Source organism: Ranitomeya variabilis, chromosome 3 (assembly GCF_051348905.1).
Source record: "Ranitomeya variabilis isolate aRanVar5 chromosome 3, aRanVar5.hap1, whole genome shotgun sequence".
Taxonomy (NCBI): domain Eukaryota; kingdom Metazoa; phylum Chordata; class Amphibia; order Anura; family Dendrobatidae; genus Ranitomeya; species Ranitomeya variabilis.
Window position 1 is genome coordinate 260,920,394 of NC_135234.1, and position 19,513 is coordinate 260,939,906.

At 43.6% G+C, this 19,513-nt stretch overlaps 1 protein-coding gene across 1 annotated transcript in view; it reads left to right on the forward strand.

Annotated features, from left to right (window-relative positions):
- Positions 1-4,820: 4,820 nt before the first annotated feature.
- The window catches only part of LOC143818149 (glycophorin-C-like), a 112,257-nt gene continuing 97,564 nt past the window's right edge, over positions 4,821-19,513 (forward strand). The window contains exon 1 of the mRNA XM_077299553.1: positions 4,821-4,842. The gene's annotated coding sequence lies outside the window, so the exon portion shown is untranslated. The remainder of the gene's footprint in view (positions 4,843-19,513) is intronic.

Genomic DNA, 19,513 nt, shown 5'->3' on the forward strand with positions numbered 1-19,513 from the left:
GCCCTTTCTAGGAGTTTTTTGCCTGATTCTCCGGGAGTCTCTGAGCCGGCTGGTATTCTCAAAGAGGGGATGATTTTGTCTGCCATCTCCCCTGATTTGCGGCAGATGCTGCAGGAGTTTCAGGCTGATAGACCTGACCGCTGTCCTGTGGAGAAACTGTTTGTCCCTGATAGATGGACTAGTAGGGTTATTTCTGAGGTTCATTGTTCAGTATTGGCTGGTCATCCTGGGATTTTTGGTACCAGAGATTTGGTTGCTAGGTCCTTTTGGTGGCCTTCCTTGTCACGGGATGTGCGTTCTTTTGTGCAGTCCTGTGGGACTTGTGCTCGGGCCAAGCCTTGCTGTTCTCGTGCCAGTGGGTTGCTTTTGCCTTTGCCTGTCCCGAAGAGGCCCTGTACGCATATTTCGATGGATTTCATTTCTGATCTTCCTGTCTCTCAAAGGATGTCTGTCATCTGGGTGGTTTGTGATCAGTTTTCTAAGATGGTCCATTTGGTACCCTTGCCTAAATTGCCTTCCTCCTCTGATTTGGTTCCATTATTTTTTCAGCATGTGGTTTGTTCTCCGGAATGCCATGCAAACGTTGTGTCGGACAGAGGTTCCCAGTTTGTTTCTAGGTTTTGGCGGTCCTTTTGTGCTAAGATGGGCATTGATTTGTCTTTTTCTTCAGCGTTCCATCCTCAGACAGATGGCCAAACCGAACTAACTAATCAGACCTTGGAGACCTATCTGAGATGCTTTGTCTCTGCTGATCAGGATGATTGGGTGACCTTCTTGCCATTGGCCGAGTTCGCCCTTAATAATCGGGCTAGTTCTGCTACCTTGGTTTCGCCTTTTTTTTGTAATTCTGGTTTTCATCCTCGTTTTTCTTCAGGGCAGGTTGAGCATTCTGACTGTCCTGGTGTGGATTCTATAGTGGACCAGGTTGCTGCAAATTTGGACTCACGTGGTGGACAATTTGACGTTGTCTCAGGAGAAGGCGCAACGTTTTGCTAACCGCCGTCGCTGTGTTGGTCCCCGACTTCGTGTTGGGGATTTGGTTTGGTTGTCTTCTCGTTTTGTTCCTATGAAGGTTTCTTCTCCTAAGTTCAAGCCTCGTTTCATTGGTCCTTATAAGATTTCTGAAATTATCAATCCTGTGTCGTTTCGTTTGGCCCTTCCAGCTTCTTTTGCCATCCATAATGTGTTCCATAGGTCGTTGTTGCGGAGATATGTGGCGCCTATGGTTCCTTCCGTTGATCCTCCTGCTCCGTTGTTGGTTGAGGGGGAGTTGGAGTATGTGGTGAAGATTTTAGATTCTCGTATTTCGAGACAGAAGCTTCAGTACCTGGTTAAATGGAAGGGCTATGGTCAGGAGGATAATTCCTGGGTTGTTGCCTCCGATGTCCATGCTGCCAATTTGGTTCGTGCCTTTCATTTGGCTCGTCCTGATCGGCCTGGGGGCTCTGGTGAGGGTTCGGTGACCCCTCCTCAAGGGGGGGGTACTGTTGTGAATTCCGTTCTTGGGCTCCCTCCTGTGGTCGTGAATGGTACTTTGGTGAGTTCTGTCCTTGGACACCCTCTGGTGGCTTTAAGTGGAACTGCTGATCTTTGAGGTTGGCTTTCTCAGCTGCCCTAGTATATTGTTGCTGCTGGCTTCCCTATTTAACTCTGCCCAGGTCGTTAATTCATGCCAGCTGTCAATGTCTCAGTACTGGTTCAGATCTCTCTTGGATTTCTCTGATGACCTGTCTACTCCAGCAGAAGCTAAGTCCTTGCTAGTCCATTTGCTGTTCATTGTTTTTTTGAATATATTTCTTAGTACATGCTATGTTTTTGTCCAGCAGAGCTGCACCTCCACACCGTGAGTCGGTGTGGAGGTCTTTTTGCACACTCTGCGTGGTTTTTGTAGTTTTTAATACTGACCGCATAGTTCCCTTTCCTATCCTCTGTCTGTCTAGAGAAGATTCGGCCTCCTTTGCTAAAATCTGTTTCATTCCTGTGTTTGTTACTTCCTCTTAACTCACAGTCAATATTTGTGGGGGGCTACCTTTACTTTGGGGAATTTCTCTGAGGCAAGGTAGGCTACTATTTCTATCTTTAGGGGTAGTTAGCTCTTAGGCTGTGAAGAGGCGTCTAGGGAGAGTTAGGTACGCTCCACGGCTATTTCTAGTGTGTCTGATAGGATTAGGGATTGCGGTCAGTAGAGTTACCACTTCCTCAGAGCTTGTCCCAGGTTTTTCCATTTTAACCATCAGGTCATTTCGGGTGCTCCTAACCACCAGGTCCATAACAGATCTGCCGCAAATGGCAAAAATTGCTGACGTCAAAGTAGCCTAAGTCACTGCCAACAGTATCTGCATTTGTCATACTCACGAATGGGGGAGGCAGCACGAAAAGTGCCTAGGGCAGCATAAACTCTAAATACGGCCCTGCCTATGGAATAATTCCCATAATTTGTACACTGCACATAAAATGGGGCCAAGCAAGTATATGTTAGCATGAACTGGATATAGATAAAATGGAGTATAATCATGTATGTAACCATGGAAACACATAGGCCTGCATATGAGATGTAAGAATAATAGCAGAGAATAAGAAACAAATTGTAGGGTTCTATTGTTTTTAATTTATTAGGGAGTTCTATTTTTGTATTTTTGTTTTCCATAGAGCTTCTCTAATTTGAACTAGAAATATTTCACTTGATTTGAACATCCATGATTTAATGCTATGTATAGACAATCAATGTGAGAGGAGATGATCGATATACAGTGCCTTGCGTAAGTATTCGGCTCCCTGGAACTTTTCAACCTTTTCCCACATATCATGCTTCAAACATAAAGATACCAAATGTAAATTTTTGGTGAAGAATCAACAACAAGTGGAACACAATTGTGTAGTTGAACTAAATCTATTGGTTATTTTAAATTTTTGTGGAAATTCAAAAACTGAAAAGTGTGGTGTGCAATATTTTTCGGCCCCTTTAACTTAATACTTTGTTGCGCCACCTTTTGCTGCGATTACAGCTGCAAGTCACTTGGGGTATGTCTATCAGTTCTGTACATAGAGAGACTGAAATTCTTGCCCATTCTTCCTTGGCAAACAGCTTGAGCTCAGTGAGGTTTGATGGAGATCGTTTTTGAACAGCAGTTTTCAGCTCTTTCCACTGGACTTTGACTTGGCCATTCCAACACCTGGATATGTTTATTTGTGAATCATTCCATTGTAGATTTTGCTTTATCTTTGGGATCATTGTTTTGTTGGAAGACAAATCTCCATCCCAGTCTCAGGTCTTTTGCAGACTCCGATATGTTTTCTTCAAGAATGTTCCTGTACTTGGCTCCATCCATCTTCCCATCAATTTTAACCATCTTCCCTGTCCCTGCTGAAGAAAAGCAGGGCCAAACCCTAATGCTGCCATTACCATGTTTGACAGTGGGGATGGTGTTGTCAGGGTGATGAGCTGTGTTGTCTTTATGCCAAATCGTTTGGTATTGTTGCCAAAAAGTTTGATTTTGGTTTCATCTGACCAGAGCACCTTCTTCCACATGTTTGGTGTGTCTCCCAGGTGGCTTGTTGCAAACTTTAAATGACATTTTTTATGGATATCTTTGAGAAATGGCTTTCTTCTTGCCACTCTTCCATAAAGGCCAGATTTGTGCAGTGTACGACTGATTGTTGTCCTATGGACAGACTGACCTACCTCAGCTGTAGATCTCTGCAGTTCATCCAGAGTGATCATGGGCCTCTTGGCTGCATCTCTGATCAGTCTTCTCCTTGTTTGAGATGAAAGTTTAGGGGGATGGCCGGGTCTTGATAGATTTGCAGTGGTATGATACTCCTTCCATTTCAATATGATCACTTGCACAGTGCTCCTTGGGATGTTTAAAGTTTTGGAAATCATTTTGTATCCAAATCCAGCTATAAACTTCTCCAGAACAGTATCACAGACCTGCCTGTTGTGTTCCTTGGTCTTTATGATGCTCTCTGTGCTTCAAACAGAACCCTGAGACTATCACAGAGCAGGTGCATTTATACGGAGACTTTATTACACACAGGTGGATTATATTTATCATCATTAGGCTTTTAGGACAACATTGGACCATTCAGAGATCCACAATGAACTTCTGGAGTGAGTTTGCTGCACTGAAAGTAAAGGGGCCGAATAATATTGCACGCCCCACTTTTCAATTTTTGAATTTCCACAAAAATGTAAAATAATCAATACATTTTGTTCAACTTCACAATTGTGTTCCACTTGTTGTTGATTCTTCACCCAAAATTTGGTATCTTTATGTTTGACGCAAGATATGTGGGAAAAGGTTGAAAAGTTCCAGGGAACCGAATACTTTCGCAAGGCACTGTAATCCCATTATTACCACAAAGACTGAAAACTTACGAGTCAGAGCGCAGGATAAACATGTTCCAGGCAAGAGGACAGAAGAAATAATCATCCTGGTGCCTGATCTTCTGTCTACCTCATATTGTGGTCTGCCATGAAGACTATCTATATGGTGGAAAATCGAATCCCAGGGAAGGATAAGCTGGGTCGATTCTCAGAGACATAACTCTCAAAGGCTTCCTCACATACATCACAAGTTAAATCAAGGAGAGGTCAGGAAATTCCTGAAAACCAACCTCATAAAGGAATGTGAAGAGCTGTTTCTCCTCTCCATTCCTTCAACTTCCCAAAACAATCTATACTTGTTCATTACTAAGATGAGCACGTTTTGTGGATAATTTGTTATGGGTGGGGAGGGAGCAAATACTTGTATGTATAGATAGAGTTAGGAAAATAGATGATTTAAAGGAAACCTGCCACCCCGAGAAGCACTATTTTCCTATAGATAGAAGGATCTGCAGGTAAACAGCACTTAAGCACACGTCCAGTAATAGGGGCAGTGTAGGGAGGCTCTACATCACATCACTCTACATGGTGCAATCACTTTCCAGTACTTTGATTGACATTCTACTATGTACACACATGCTTGTACACTTACACTGTGGAACAAGCTGTTAATCAAAGCGTTTGGGGGCAATTGGAGCTACGCTGATGGTATAGTGAGTAGTTGGCTGCATCCGCTCTCTGCACTAACACAATAACTGAAAGCAAATGGCTGCCATCTCCATATATAACTAACAAAATAAAGCTCTCTGTAGTGCTATAGCATGCAAGCATGAAATATATGGCATTTGAATTGCATTACTGCTCTAGAAAATAGGACTAATTGAAAATACTTAGTGCATAAATTGGCCAATTCATGATAAGACGATTTTCGTAGGTGGGGCCTATCCTATTTGAGACTCCTCTCATGGGCTGGTAGCCTACATTTACAGCAGGATCCTACCTTCCCACATATATTGCCAAATATCTTAGTAAGCATCTGCACACACCTGTTTTCTGTTTGGTAGTGACTGTCAGTCTTTTGATATGAGCACTCCACCTCTCATTTTCCGGAGGTTTTAATTACAGCAGGATCCTATCTTTCTATATACATGTAGGTTATCAGCCCATGAGAGGAGTCTCAAATAGGATAGGTCCCAGTAACAAAAATTCTCTTATTGCGGCTGTCTAGTACATATGAATTGGCCAATATATGTGCTAAGTATTCTCATTTTTTCTTATTTTCTAGAAAAATAATGGAATTCAAATTAAATATATTTCATGTTTTCATGCTATAGTGCTACAGAGTGATACTTTATTTTTTGTTAACAGGTATTTTGTGGCATGGAAAGGGTTTAGAGTTCCTCGTAGTCTGTTAGCTGTGCTGCTTATTGGACCCACACCCTTCCAATATAGAAACCTGTTTCTGGCTTCCCTCCATGCGAGCAATAGAATCTTCATTCTGTTCTTGGCTGCATTGAAGAAGGTGTTCTGGAAAGTCACTCTTGTCATTTTGAGATTGTTGTAAGCAGTTTGTTGGGAATACCTCTTCTTCCCTTTTTTGGTGTGCTTTCATGTTGCTTTTCTGCTTCTTTACTTTGCTCCAATATTCCCTTTGTATTTTATTCTGTGCACCTGTGGTTTGATTGTGCCTTTGTTTTCCCCTGTCTGTCAAGCTGGAGTTTCCCTTTTATTTCTGCCCCTTTCCTCCGGGGGTGGGAACTACGCAGGATTTCGTAGCTGCACAAAGACGCACGCCAACCAGCAATCTCCACCTTCAGGAATAACCCCAGGGTTAGCAATAGACTAGGGCTTCCCTAGATTAGGGACAGTAAATGGTCCCTCTTCCCCAACATTCCTATTGTCACAGCATGACAGTCCTTGATTTGAGACAGGGACGGAGATTTAACTTCCAACAAGACAATGACCCAAAGCACACTGCTAAAACAACACTTGAGTAGCTTAAGGAAAATGTGTAACTGTTTGGAGTGGCCTAGTGAAATCCCAGAGGTTAATCCAGATGAGAATCTGTGGTCAGACATTAAGATTGGAGAAGTCAGTCAAGTAGGAGGAGGCATTGCTGTGCTGGGAACTGTGCTGAAGTGATGGTTAGGAAAGAACTGCCTTTGGTCCAAAGCTCTTCACTTTGATTTGCACATTTATTTTATTTATTTTACTCATTTATATACCTCCATTAATTCCTCAGAAATTATCATCGCTGTCCCCATCGGGGCTCAGAATCTAAATTCCCTATCAGTCTTTGGAGTGTGGGAGGAAATTGGGGAACCTGCAGGAAACCAAACATGGGAGCACATGCAAACTCCTTGCAGATGTCCTGGTGGGACTGAACCCGGATCCAGTACTGCAAGATAACAGTACCACATCCTTTCATATGCAGATTGCTCAGTAATGAAGGAATGGATTTTCTAGGGAAACATTTGTCTTTGAAAGAGTTGCTTAGGCATATAGAGTAAATAGCTTGGAGGTGTAATCCAGCTGACACATTCCCTCTAACTGTGTAGAATAGGTATTTTAGTATGCTTTTATTGTACTTGGTTTCATTTCCAGAATATTAGGGGGTTAAAGGGGTTAATCCTCTATGCAGTTGTTGCAGGCTGTCTATAATATTATTAGTGTCTTGGGAAAGACGAAAAAAAACTTTTAGGCTGTGTGCACACGTAGCAGATTTTTCGCGGTTTTTCGCTATACAAACGCTATAAAACCGCGAAAAAAACCCACTCACATTAAGCATCCTATTTAATAGAATGCAATCTGCATTTTTTGTGCCCATGCTGCGTTGTTTTCCTGAGCGGAATCGCATTCCAGAAAAAAAAGCAGCATGTTCATTAAATTTGCAGAATCGCATCCATGGGAACGGAAGCGGCCGCTTGCACCGCTGAGAGGCGGGAAGACTCCGGGGGCCATCAGAAGGTGAGTATATCACTATTTTTTATTTTAATTCTTTTTTTTTACCAATTATATGGTGCCCAGTCCATGGAGGAAAGTCTCCTCTCCTCCACCCTGGGTACCAACCGCACATGATCTGCTTACTTCCCGCATGGTGGCCATAGCCCCATGTGGGAAGTAAGCAGATCAATGCATTCCTAGGTGTGCGGAATCCCCGCGATTCCGCAAATTTAGTGAACATGCTGCGTTTTTTTCTGGAATGCGATTCTGCTCAGGAAAACAATGGAGCATGTGCACAAAAAATGCGGATTGCATTCTATTAAATAGGATGCTTGATGTGAGCATTTTTTTTCGCGGTTTTATAGCGAAAAACCACGAAAAAAACGCGAAAAATCTGCTACGTGTTCACACAGCCTTAGAAGAACTGTGACCAGACTGTGCCTTCTGAAGCTTGTGTAACTCGTACATTAAATAATAACTCAGCAATTCCCATGTCCCTCCGTTGTCTCAGTGTGGCGCTGCACTGCCTCCATGCGCTGTATGGGGCCCGCACAATAGATGGAGCAGCTGTGAGTGTGGAGAACTCAGAGGCGTAGCTAGGGTTTCAACTTAGGGGGGGCGAAACATCTGAGTGGGCCCCTAACCAGCTAACCCTGATTGCAGTTACGGTTGCGCACTTTAATTGTGAATATAGGGGAACCTCAGAATATGACCGCTCTGTTATTGAAAATAAATCTATATACAAAAACGAACATTGACTTTACTGCCATATTGTGACGATATACAACTTTGATGATCACAATACTCTGAGTGCCCCTATAACAATGATGCTTAAGTGCCCACTTAACATTTAATAATGTCCCCTAAGTTCCCCCATGTACTGCTCCATTATACACAGTATGGTGAGCTTAAAGCTTCCCTATACACAGTCTAAGGCCCCCACAGCTCCCCTATACACAGTATGATGATTCTATAACTCCCCTATACACCGTATGATGTTCCCACTGCTCCCCTTTACACAGTGTAATGTTCCCACTGCTCCCCTCTACACAGTATGATGTTCCCACTGCTCCCCTATACACAGTATAATGCTAACAGAACTCCACTATAGAAAGTATAATGCCCCCCAGAGCTCCCCTATATACAGTGTAATGGGCCATCAGCTCCCATATGCACAATATGCCTTCACAGTTCCCTATACACAGTATGATGGGCCCGCAGCTCCCTTATACACAGTATGATGGGCCCGCAGCTCCCTTATACACAGTATGATTGGCCCGCAGCTCCCGTATACACAGTATGATTGGCCCGCAGCTCCCGTATACACAGTATGATGGACCCGCAGCTCCCTTATACACAGTATGATGGGCCCGCAGCTCCCTTATACACAGTATGATGGGCCCGCAGCTCCCTTATACACAGTATGATGGGCCCGCAGCTCCCTTATACACAGTACACAGTATGATTTGCCCGCAGCTCCCCTATACACAGTATGATGGGCCCGCAGCTCCCCTATACACAGTATGATGGACCCGCAGCTCCCTTATACACAGTATGATGGGCCCGCAGCTCCCTTATACACAGTATGATGGGCCCGCAGCTCCCTTATACACAGTATGATGGGCCCGCAGCTCCCTTATACACAGTATGATGGGCCCGCAGCTCCCTTATACACAGTATGATGGGCCCGCAGCTCCCTTATACACAGTATGATGGACTCACAGCTCCCTGTCATGATTTGGATGCCCCGGTCATTTACTCATCCTCCGGCGTATTCACTATTTTGTGGCACTGCTGCAGTGCCGCTGCTCAAACTTGTGAGCGCAGCTTCTGACTGGCCAGAAGTTAGAAGCTATGTCACAAGCGCTCAATGTAAGACTATGAGGCTGAAGAGACCGCAGGTTAAGAAGGATGCATGGACAAAAAGGAGCCAGAAAGCAAGTAACGTTTTTAACTTTCCTTTAACTTCCAACCCAACAAAGATAACAACAGTTTTCCACGCAGGGAACTTAAATACAAGATCACAATTTCACAGTAAATCCTATCTACTATATAGGCGCCCTGAACTATACCCGCGGAACGCGACAGCGCCTCACTAGTGACCCCCTAACAAGAAAAAGTCAACAAAGTTCACTTATCAGCGCTGTTTCAGCGATGCAGTCCTGATGGTGAAGCTCCGTCAGCGACGTAGTCCTGATGGCGGGGGAAGGAGGTGTCCTCTGTCGACGAGCCCAGGTGCAAATTCGAGTCCAGAATGTCTGTTGCGGTGCTGCGTCACCCCCTGCAGGCGGGCGTTGATCCGGGGTAACAGTTTCCAAGTCCAAAGAGGAGTCTTTTCGAGGAGAATTAGCAGAGAAATCCGTATCAGTGACAGCTGAGACAAACCCAGGAGGGACCGGAACACTTTCTGGCAAGATACTCCCAGGGAGCGCGGTAATACTGTCCCTGAGATGATCAGCGCTACCCCTCTGCTTTGGGGGTCGCTGACAACGGTTGCGCCGCTTTCTGGGGGCTCTGGTAATTGTCCGCAGCGTCTGCTGCACGTTCTCCCCCTGTTTCCAGCAAGTCTCACTGCGGCCTACACACACACGACAACTGCGCTGCAGTTCCCTCTCCTCAGAGTTCTCCCGCGCTTCTCTGCCCCTGCTTTCGCGCGCTTTTTCTTTTATCCACCCCTCTCCCTGCGTCACTCTGTCTCCTGTCACCTCTGCCTGGCTTCTCATCCGCCCTTCAAATCCGTCCCCCGGAACCCCGACTCCCGGCAACAATGGTTCCACCCGTCTGTACGGCTCGCCAGGTCCCCGTCCCCTACAAGGCTATGTGCTCTTGTTGCGGATCCGTGTGCGGATTTAGGGTACGTTCACACAGGACTTTTTTGCTGCTTTTTTTTGCTGCTTTTTTTTATGCTAATTTTCAGCTGCTTTTTACAGTACCAGTAAAGCCTATGAGATTTCAGAAATCTCATGCACACACGTTGGTTTTTTGTTTGATCAGTTTTTTCTGCTTTGCTGCTTTTTTTGGACATAGGGCATGTCACTTCTTTCAGCGTTTTTGCAGCGTTTTTGCAGCGTTTTTTCACCCATTGACTTGAATGGGTGATGAAAAAAACGCTGCAAAAACGCTGAAAAAACGCATGTAGCATTATTTGCTGCTTTTTTTGTGCAGAAAATCATGGCCAGCAGGAAGGGATCTCACAGCCAAGAGCTTAGGGGTGTGGTTAGTGAGGTGTGAAGAGCCATTGTGAGCCATTGTGAGGTGTGAAGAGCCATTGTGAGGTGTCCTGATTGTGATCTATTGTGAGGGAGTTCCTGGTAGTGAGGTGTGAAGAGCCATTGTGAGCCATTGTCAGGTGTGAAGAGCCATTGTGAGGTGTCCTGATTGTGATCTATTGTGAGGGAGTTCCTGGTAGTGAGGTGTGAAGAGCCATTGTGAGCCATTGTGAGGTGTGAAGAGCCATTGTGAGGTGTCCTGATTGTGATCTATTGTGAGGGAGTTCCTGGTAGTGAGGTGTGAAGAGCCATTGTGAGCCATTGTGAGGTGTGAAGAGCCATTGTGAGGTGTCCTGATTGTGATCTATTGTGAGGGAGTTCCTGGTAGTAAGGTGTAAAGAGCCATTATGAGGTGTCCTAGCAGCTGAAAATTGGCATAAAAAAAAGCAGCAAAAATCTGCAGCAAAAATCTGCAGCAAAAAAGTCCTGTGTGAACATACCCAAAAAACGCACCAAAAACGCACCAAAAAAACGCACCTAAATTAGCATAAAAAAAAGCAGCAAAAAAAAGCAGCAAAAAAGTCCTGTGTGAACGTACCCTTACAGCGGATTTCCTGTGCTTTTTGTGCAGATTTCACCTGCGTTTTACCACCTGCGGAATCCTATACAGGAGCAGATGTAAAACGCTGCGGAATCCGCACAAAGAATTGACATGCTGTGGAAAATACAAAACAGCGTTTCCGCGCGGTATTTTCAGCACCATGGGCACTGCGGATTTGGTTTACATGGCACTGTAAACCAGATGGAAAACTGCTGCAAATCCGCAGCGGCCAATCCGCACCATGTGCACATAGCCTGAGAGTGAGAAAGAGGCCAGAACGAGGCTCCCACAGACTCACATTGATTAGTGACCTCTGCGCTGCTGCATGATACACTGGAGCCTCGGACAGGCCACAAACTGCAGGAGACGGAGCCAAGCGGAGACTAAAACAGATGAAAACTCCAGAAAGTGAGTATCAGACAGGGGGCAGGGGACGCGGATTGTCAGCACCGCTCCAGCAATGAAATAAAAAATAATGCTGGAGTGGTGCTGAAAATGTGATGCAGCTCTTGGTTACTGTATGCGGGCTCCTTATACTAATACTCATAAAAGACCCAGGTGGTACGTATCAAAAGCCCCCTGCCCCCCATCTCCAGCCTCCCCAGACAGCAAATATTACATGTGATGGAGTGCATATAATATCATAACAAAACATTATAATATTCAGCCCCCAGTGCCCTGTCCCCCCTCCCCCACTTCAGCCCCAATGCCCCCATCATCTCACATTCACCCCAGTGCCCTGTCCCACCTCACCCACCTTCTGCCCTCACAACACCCAAATGGTCTCACATTCACCCCCCAGTACCCTGTCCCCCCTCACTCACTTTCAGCCCCCACAATACCCCAACGGTCTCACAGTGACATACCTGAATTTAATAAACCTAATAAGTTCCACGATGCTGAAGTTGGTTTCTTATTCGTTCAGTTTCTTATTCGGGCTGAAGTTGGTTTCTTATTCAGCAGTTTCTTATTCGGCTATTTTTTATTTTCTGTTTTTTTCAGGTTTTTGTATAAAAATAAACCATTCTGAGTATATAATAATATGCGGTCATGTGTCCTTTTGTGAATACACTTAAAAACAGATGCAAAATTTAGAAGGCTGGCACAAAAATGGGCATCAAAGTGGGCACTGAGGTATGGTATTGAAGGGGTTAAATGCCTTTGTGCCACTGATCTAACACCTGATTTACATACCTACTGATGCCCCACATGAAATCCATGTCACTCCAGCCTGGCACAAATGGGTTCTGGGCATCAAAACTGGCATCAAAGAGGACAAATCACCCATTTTCACAGATTTGAATAAGTAACAGCTATTTTTAAGAGGTTAAATGCCTTTGTGCCACTGATTTAACACCTGATTAACATACCTAATGATGCCCCACATGAAATGCATGTCAATACAGCCTGGCACAAATGGGTTCTGGGCATCAGAACTGGCATCATAGGGGGCAAATTGCCCATTTTCACAGATTTGAATAAGTAACAGCTATTTTTAAGGGGTTAAATGCCTTTGTGCCACTAATCTAACACCTGATTTACATACCTACTGATGCCCCACATGAAATCCATGTCACTCCAGCCAGGCACAAATGGGTTCTGGGCATCAAAACTGGCATCAAAGGGGGCAAATCGCCCATTTTCACAGATTTGAATAAGTAACAGCTATTTTTAAGGGGTTAAATGCCTTTGTGCCACTTATTAAACACCTGATTTACATACCTACTGATGCCCCACATGAAATCCATGTCACTCCAGCCTGGCACAAATGTGTTCTGGGCATCAAAACTGGCATCAAATGGGGCAAATCGCCCATTTTCACTGATTTGAATAAGTAACAGCTATTTTTAAGGGGTTAAATAGCTTTGTGCCACTGATCTAACACCTGATTTACATACCTACTGATGCCCCACATGAAATCCATGTCACTCCAGCCTGGCACAAATGGGTTCTGGGCAACAGAACTGGCATCAAAGTGGGCAAATCGCACATTTTCACAGATTTGAATAAGTAACAGCTATTTTTAAGGGGTTAAATGCCTTTGTGCCACTAATCTAACACCTGATTTACATACCTACTGATGCCCCACATGAAATCCATGTCACACCAGCCTGGCACAAATGGGTTCTGGGCATCAGAACTGGCATCATAGGGGGCAAATTGCCCATTTTCACAGATTTGAATAAGTAACAGCTATTTTTAAGGGGTTAAATGCCTTTGTGCCACTGATTTAACACCTGATTTACATACCTACTGATGCCCCACATGAAATCCATGTCACTCCAGCCTGGCATAAATGGGTTCTGGGCATCAGAACTGGCATCAAAGGGAGCAAATTGCACATTTTCACAGATTTGAATAAGTAACAGCTATTTTGAGGGGGTTAGATGCCTTTGTGCCACTGATCTAACACCTGATTTACATACCTACTGATGCCCCACATGAAATCCATGTCACTCCAGCCTGGCACAAATGGGTTCTGGGCATCAGAACTGGCATCATAGGGGGCAAATTGCCCATTTTCACAGATTTGAATAAGTAACAGCTATTTTTAAGGGGTTAAATGCCTTTGTGCCACTAATCTAACACCTGATTTACATACCTACTGATGCCCCACATGAAATCCATGTCACTCCAGCCTGGCACAAATGGGTTCTGGGCATCAAAACTGGCATCAAAGGGGGCAAATCGCCCATTTTCACAGATTTAAATAAGTATCAGCTATTTTTAAGGGGTTAAATGCCTTTGTGCCACTGATCTAACACCTGATTTACATACCTACTGATGCCCCACATGAAATCCATGTCACACCAGCCTGGCACAAATGGGTTCTGGGCATCAGAACTGGCATCATAGGGGGCAAATTGCCCATTTTCACAGATTTGAATAAGTAACAGCTATTTTTAAGGGGTTAAATGCCTTTGTGCCACTAATCTAACACCTGATTTACATACCTACTGATGCCCCACATGAAATCCATGTCACTCCAGCCTGGCACAAATGGGTTCTGGGCATCAAAACTGGCATCAAAGGGGGCAAATAGCACATTTTCACAGATTTGAATAAGTAACAGCTATTTTTAAGGGGTTAAATGCCTTTGTGCCACTAATCTAACACCTGATTAACATACCTAATGATGCCCTACATGAAATGCATGTCAATACAGCCTGGCACAAATGGGTTCTGGGCATCAAAACTGGCATCAAAGTACTCAAATCACCAATTTTCACAGATTTGAATAAGTAACTGATGTTTTTAAGGGGTTAAATGCCTTTGGGCCACTGATCTGACACTTAAAATACACAGAAAGTGATGCCCTGCATCAAACCCAGGTCCCTGCAGCCTGGCCCAAATGGGTTCTGGGCACCAGAACTGGCATCAAAGTGGGCAAACAGCTCATTTTCACAGATTTGAATAAGTAACTGATGTTTTTAAGGGCTAAATGACTTTGGGCCACTGATGTCACTCCACCCTTACATCCCAATGGCTTTGTGGTCCATCGCCATTGGCATTATGCCACTTTTATTAGTGTTAAAATGTAGCAGCAATTTTTCATAAATAAGGAAATTTGCAAAACCTACTTTTTACAGACTTATACCCTTTTTAACGGTCTTTGAAGGGTTGAGATATTTGGAAACCGGTAGAATTATACCTTTTTAACTGCACCACCTGTCAGGAAATAGGAAGAAGTTCTGATTACTTCAATTACATATACAGAGCTCTCAGTTGCAGTTTCCTCTGCCTGCCTGCACAAGGATGGAATTCAAAGCCTCTCTTCCTCCCTTCCCCCTTCTATATGGCTGTAATGTAAGACCAGCATGCAAGCTCCACTGAGAAATTTTTATGGCTTTGTGCTGTGAAAGCTAGTCCTCTCCCTAAACCCCTCATCCCGCCTCCCGCCTGATACTAGCTATAACTGGTACAGTTACTTTCAAACCACATGGGACTCTTTTGTTCTTGAAAATTTTTGTACAAGGACAAAGATCAGGGATAGGGATATAAGGGTTACATATTTTGAATGTCCACCCGAGAAATTTATAACTCACTGAAATCGCTATTATCTACACCCAAAAAAATGCAAGGCACTGATTTGTCATTAAGCGGGTCAAATATCTATGCCGTGTTTATACTTAAAAGAACTCCTATGACATGGTGAGCATCATGATCATTGTCGTTCGTCTCCGAGGTTCAGACAGCGAGTTATGTATAGAAATGGCTTGTCATAACTCGAAGAAAGGGGAGTATTCAGCCTCTGAGTGAGGTCACCACAGAGGGAGTGCCTTGGTTTTGGGCGCGGAGATAAGTGAGTTAGACATCAGTCTTCACTAGTCCTTTGTCTACGGTCCAACTGCGAGACCCATCTGTAATGCATCTTGATGTATGCCCATCCCCCACAGCACATGGTCTGCCATGAGATGAAATGACATAATGAACTGTAAGGTTTTTTTCAACTTTAATCCCATTTTAGATGTAATTATACTGTACATACGATACTTGTCTACTTTTATAATATCTTTTTATAATTCTGTTAACACTGCCTACCTTTTTGGAGTTAAATATATAAAATTACTACCTTTGTTCCTCCTTGCTCTACAACGTACTGTCCTGTCCTCTGAAGTGAATTACTTTACTAATTTGGGTTGCCTCCTGACACATTATGAGTTAAAAAATCGGAGCTGGTGGCAGCGGATATGTCCTGTGTGTTTAGGAGACTTTGTGTCAGGACTCTGAACATTTTTTACCTTTGTGCATTACTGCCCTTTTCCAAGATGGCGTCTTTGGTCTCATGTGCACTGTGTCTTCCTGCTACAAAACTCCACCCCAGCCTTCAGTCTGTGCTAGAGTTCTGCTTTGCATCCAGCTCCTGATTACTCCCTGGCCTTGCACCTGCACCTGCTCCTGTGAACCTGAGTTGGAGATCCTGCCACTCTGCTCTGAGTTCCTGCTGCATACACCAGTGTTCAGTAATCCTCCTTCATCTGCTGCTCGTGTTACTTCCATCTGCATTTGCTGGACATGTAAGCTGTTTGCTGCTCTGCAAAACCTGAGACTATTAACCAGGCCTCCCTGGTTGAGCTAAGATATGATTTGAACTGCCTAATAGCATATCTATCTGTGTCTGGACTAAGTCAAGGATCTATTCGTGTAAAGTTTCCTCAAGAATAACTGTGCTTCGTAGACTGTTTGTTTGCATCTACCTCTGAAGTTTCCTATTGACTGCTAAGCTGCGTTTATTATTTGCACCAAGTGTTGTGGACTTGAGATTCTCTCTGCACCTGCTTGAATCACCGTGTGATAATATAGACTTTACCACTTATAAAACTGTGTCCTGTTGTCTTGTTCCATGCAAAGAGTCTCCTGAGTTATCCCCTATAATTATTACAGCCAGACCTCATGTGGCTGGAGTGTGTCAGCAGTTCCTGAAAGATGAAGGCATTGAAGCTATGAACTGGCCCACCCTTTTCCCGAGACCTGAATCCGATTGATCACATCTGGGACATCATGTCTCTCACCATCCACCAATGTCACGTTGCACCAGACTGTCCAGGAGTTGGCGGATGATTTAGTACAGGTCTGGGAGGAGATCCCTAAGGAGACCATCCACCACCTCATCAGGAGCATGCCCAGGTGTTGTAGGGAGTTCATACAGGCACATGGAGGCCACACACACTACTGAGCATCATTTCCTTGTCATGAGGCATTTCCACAGAAGTTGGATCAGCCTTTAACCCCTTCACCCCCAAGGGTGGTTTGCACGTTAATGACCGGGCCAATTTTTACAATTCTGACCACTGTCCCTTTATGAGGCTATAACTCTGGAACGCTTTGACGGATCTTGGCGATTCTGACATTGTTTTCTCGTGACATATTGTACTTCATGTTAAAGGTAAAATTTATTCGATATAACTTGCGTTTATTTGTGAAAAAAATGGAAATTTGGCGAAAATTTTGAAAATTTTGCAATTTTCCAACTTTGAATTTTTGTGCCCTTAAATCACAGACATATGTCACGCAAAATACTTAATAAGTAACATTTCCCACATGTCTACTTTACATCAGTACAATTTTGGAACCAAAATTTTTTTTTTGTGATGGAGTTATAAGGGTTAAAAGTTGACCAGCAATTTCTCATTTTTACAACACCATTTTTTTTTAGGGACCACATCTCATTTGAAGTCATTTTGAGGGGTCTATATGATAGAAAATACTCAAGTGTGACACCATTCTAAAAACTGCACCCCTCAAGGTGCTCAAAACCACATTCAAGAAGTTTATTAACCCTTCAGGTGTTTCACAGGAATTTTTGGAATGTTTAAATAAAAATGAACATTTAACTTTTTTTCACACAAAATTTATTTCAGCTCCAATTTGTTTTATTTTACCAAGGGTAACAGGAGAAAATGGACCCCCAAAGTTGTTGTACAATTTGTCCTGAGTACGATGATACCCCATATGTGGGTGTAAACCATTGTTTAGGCGCATGGCAGAGCTTGGAAGGGAAGGAGCGCCATTTGACTTTTCAATGCAAAATTGACTGGAATTGAGATGGGACGCCATGTTGCGTTTGGAGAGCCCCTGATGTGCCTAAACATTGAAACTCCCTACAAGTGACACCATTTTGGAAAGTAGACCCCCTAAGGAACTTATCTAGATGTGTGGTGAGCACTTTGACCCACCAAGTGCTTCACAGAAGTTTATAATGCAGAGCCGTAAAAATAAAAAATCATATTTTTTCACAAAAATGATCTTTTCGCCCCCAATTTTTTATTTTCCCAAGGGTAAGAGAAGAAATTGGACCCCAAAAATGTTGTGCAATTTGTCCTGAGTACGCTGATACCCCATATGTGGGTGTAAACCATTGTTTGGGCGCATGGCAGAGCTTGGAAGGGAAGGAGCGCCATTTGACTTTTCAATGCAAAATTGACTGGAATTGAGATGGGACGCCATGTTGCGTTTGGAGAGCCCCTGATGTGCCTAAACATTGAAACTCCCTACAAGTGACACCATTTTGGAAAGTAGACCCCCTAAGGAACTTATCTAGATGTGTGGTGAGCACTTTGACCCACCAAGTGCTTCACAGAAGCTTATAATGCAGAGCCGTAAAAATAAAAAATCATATTTTTTCACAAAAATGATCTTTTCGCCCCCAATTTTTTATTTTCCCAAGGGTAAGAGAAGAAATTGGACCCCAAAAAATGTTGTGCAATTTGTTCTGAGTACGCTGATACCCCATATGTGGGTGTAAACCATTGTTTGGGCGCATGGCAGAGCTTGGAAGGGAAGGAGCGCCATTTGACTTTTCAATGCAAAATTGACTGGAATTGAGATGGGACGCCATGTTGCATTTGGAGAGCCCCTGATGTGCCTAAACATTGAAACTCCCTACAAGTGACACCATTTTGGAAAGTAGACCCCCTAAGGAACTTATCTAGATGTGTGGTGAGCACTTTGACCCACCAAGTGCTTCACAGAAGTTTATAATGCAGAGCCGTAAAAATAAAAAATCATATTTTTTTCACAAAAATGATCTTTTTGCCCCCAATTTTTTATTTTCCCAAGGGTAAGAGAAGAAATTGGACCCCAAAAAATGTTGTGCAATTTGTCCTGAGTACGCTGATACCCTATATGTGGGTGTAAACCATTGTTTGGGCGCATGGCAGAGCTTGGAAGGGAAGGAGCGCCATTTGACTTTTCAATGCAAAATTGACTGGAATTGAGATGGGACGCCATGTTGCGTTTGGAGAGCCCCTGATGTGCCTAAACATTGAAACTCCCTACAAGTGACACCATTTTGGAAAGTAGACCCCCTAAGGAACTTATCTAGATGTGTTTTGAGAGCTTTGAACCCCCAAGTGTTTCACTACAGATTATAACGCAGAGCCGTGAAAATAATTTTTTTTTTTTTCTCAAAAATGATTTTTTAGCCCCCAGCTTTGTATTTTTACAAGGGTAACAGAATAAATTGGACCCCAAAATTTGTTTTCCAATTTGACACCATTTTGGAAAGTAGACCCCCTAAGGAACTTATCTAGATGTGTGGTGAGCACTTTGACCCACCAAGTGCTTCACAGAAGTTTATAATGCAGAGCCGTAAAAATAAAAAATCATATTTTTTTCACAAAAATGATCTTTTTGCCCCCAATTTTTTATTTTCCCAAGGGTAAGAGAAGAAATTGGACCCCAAAAAATGTTGTGCAATTTGTCCTGAGTACGCTGATACCCTATATGTGGGTGTAAACCATTGTTTGGGCGCATGGCAGAGCTTGGAAGGGAAGGAGCGCCATTTGACTTTTCAATGCAAAATTGACTGGAATTGAGATGGGATGCCATGTTGCGTTTGGAGAGCCCCTGATGTGCCTAAACATTGAAACTCCCTACAAGTGACACCATTTTGGAAAGTAGACCCCCTAAGGAACTTATCTAGATGTGTTT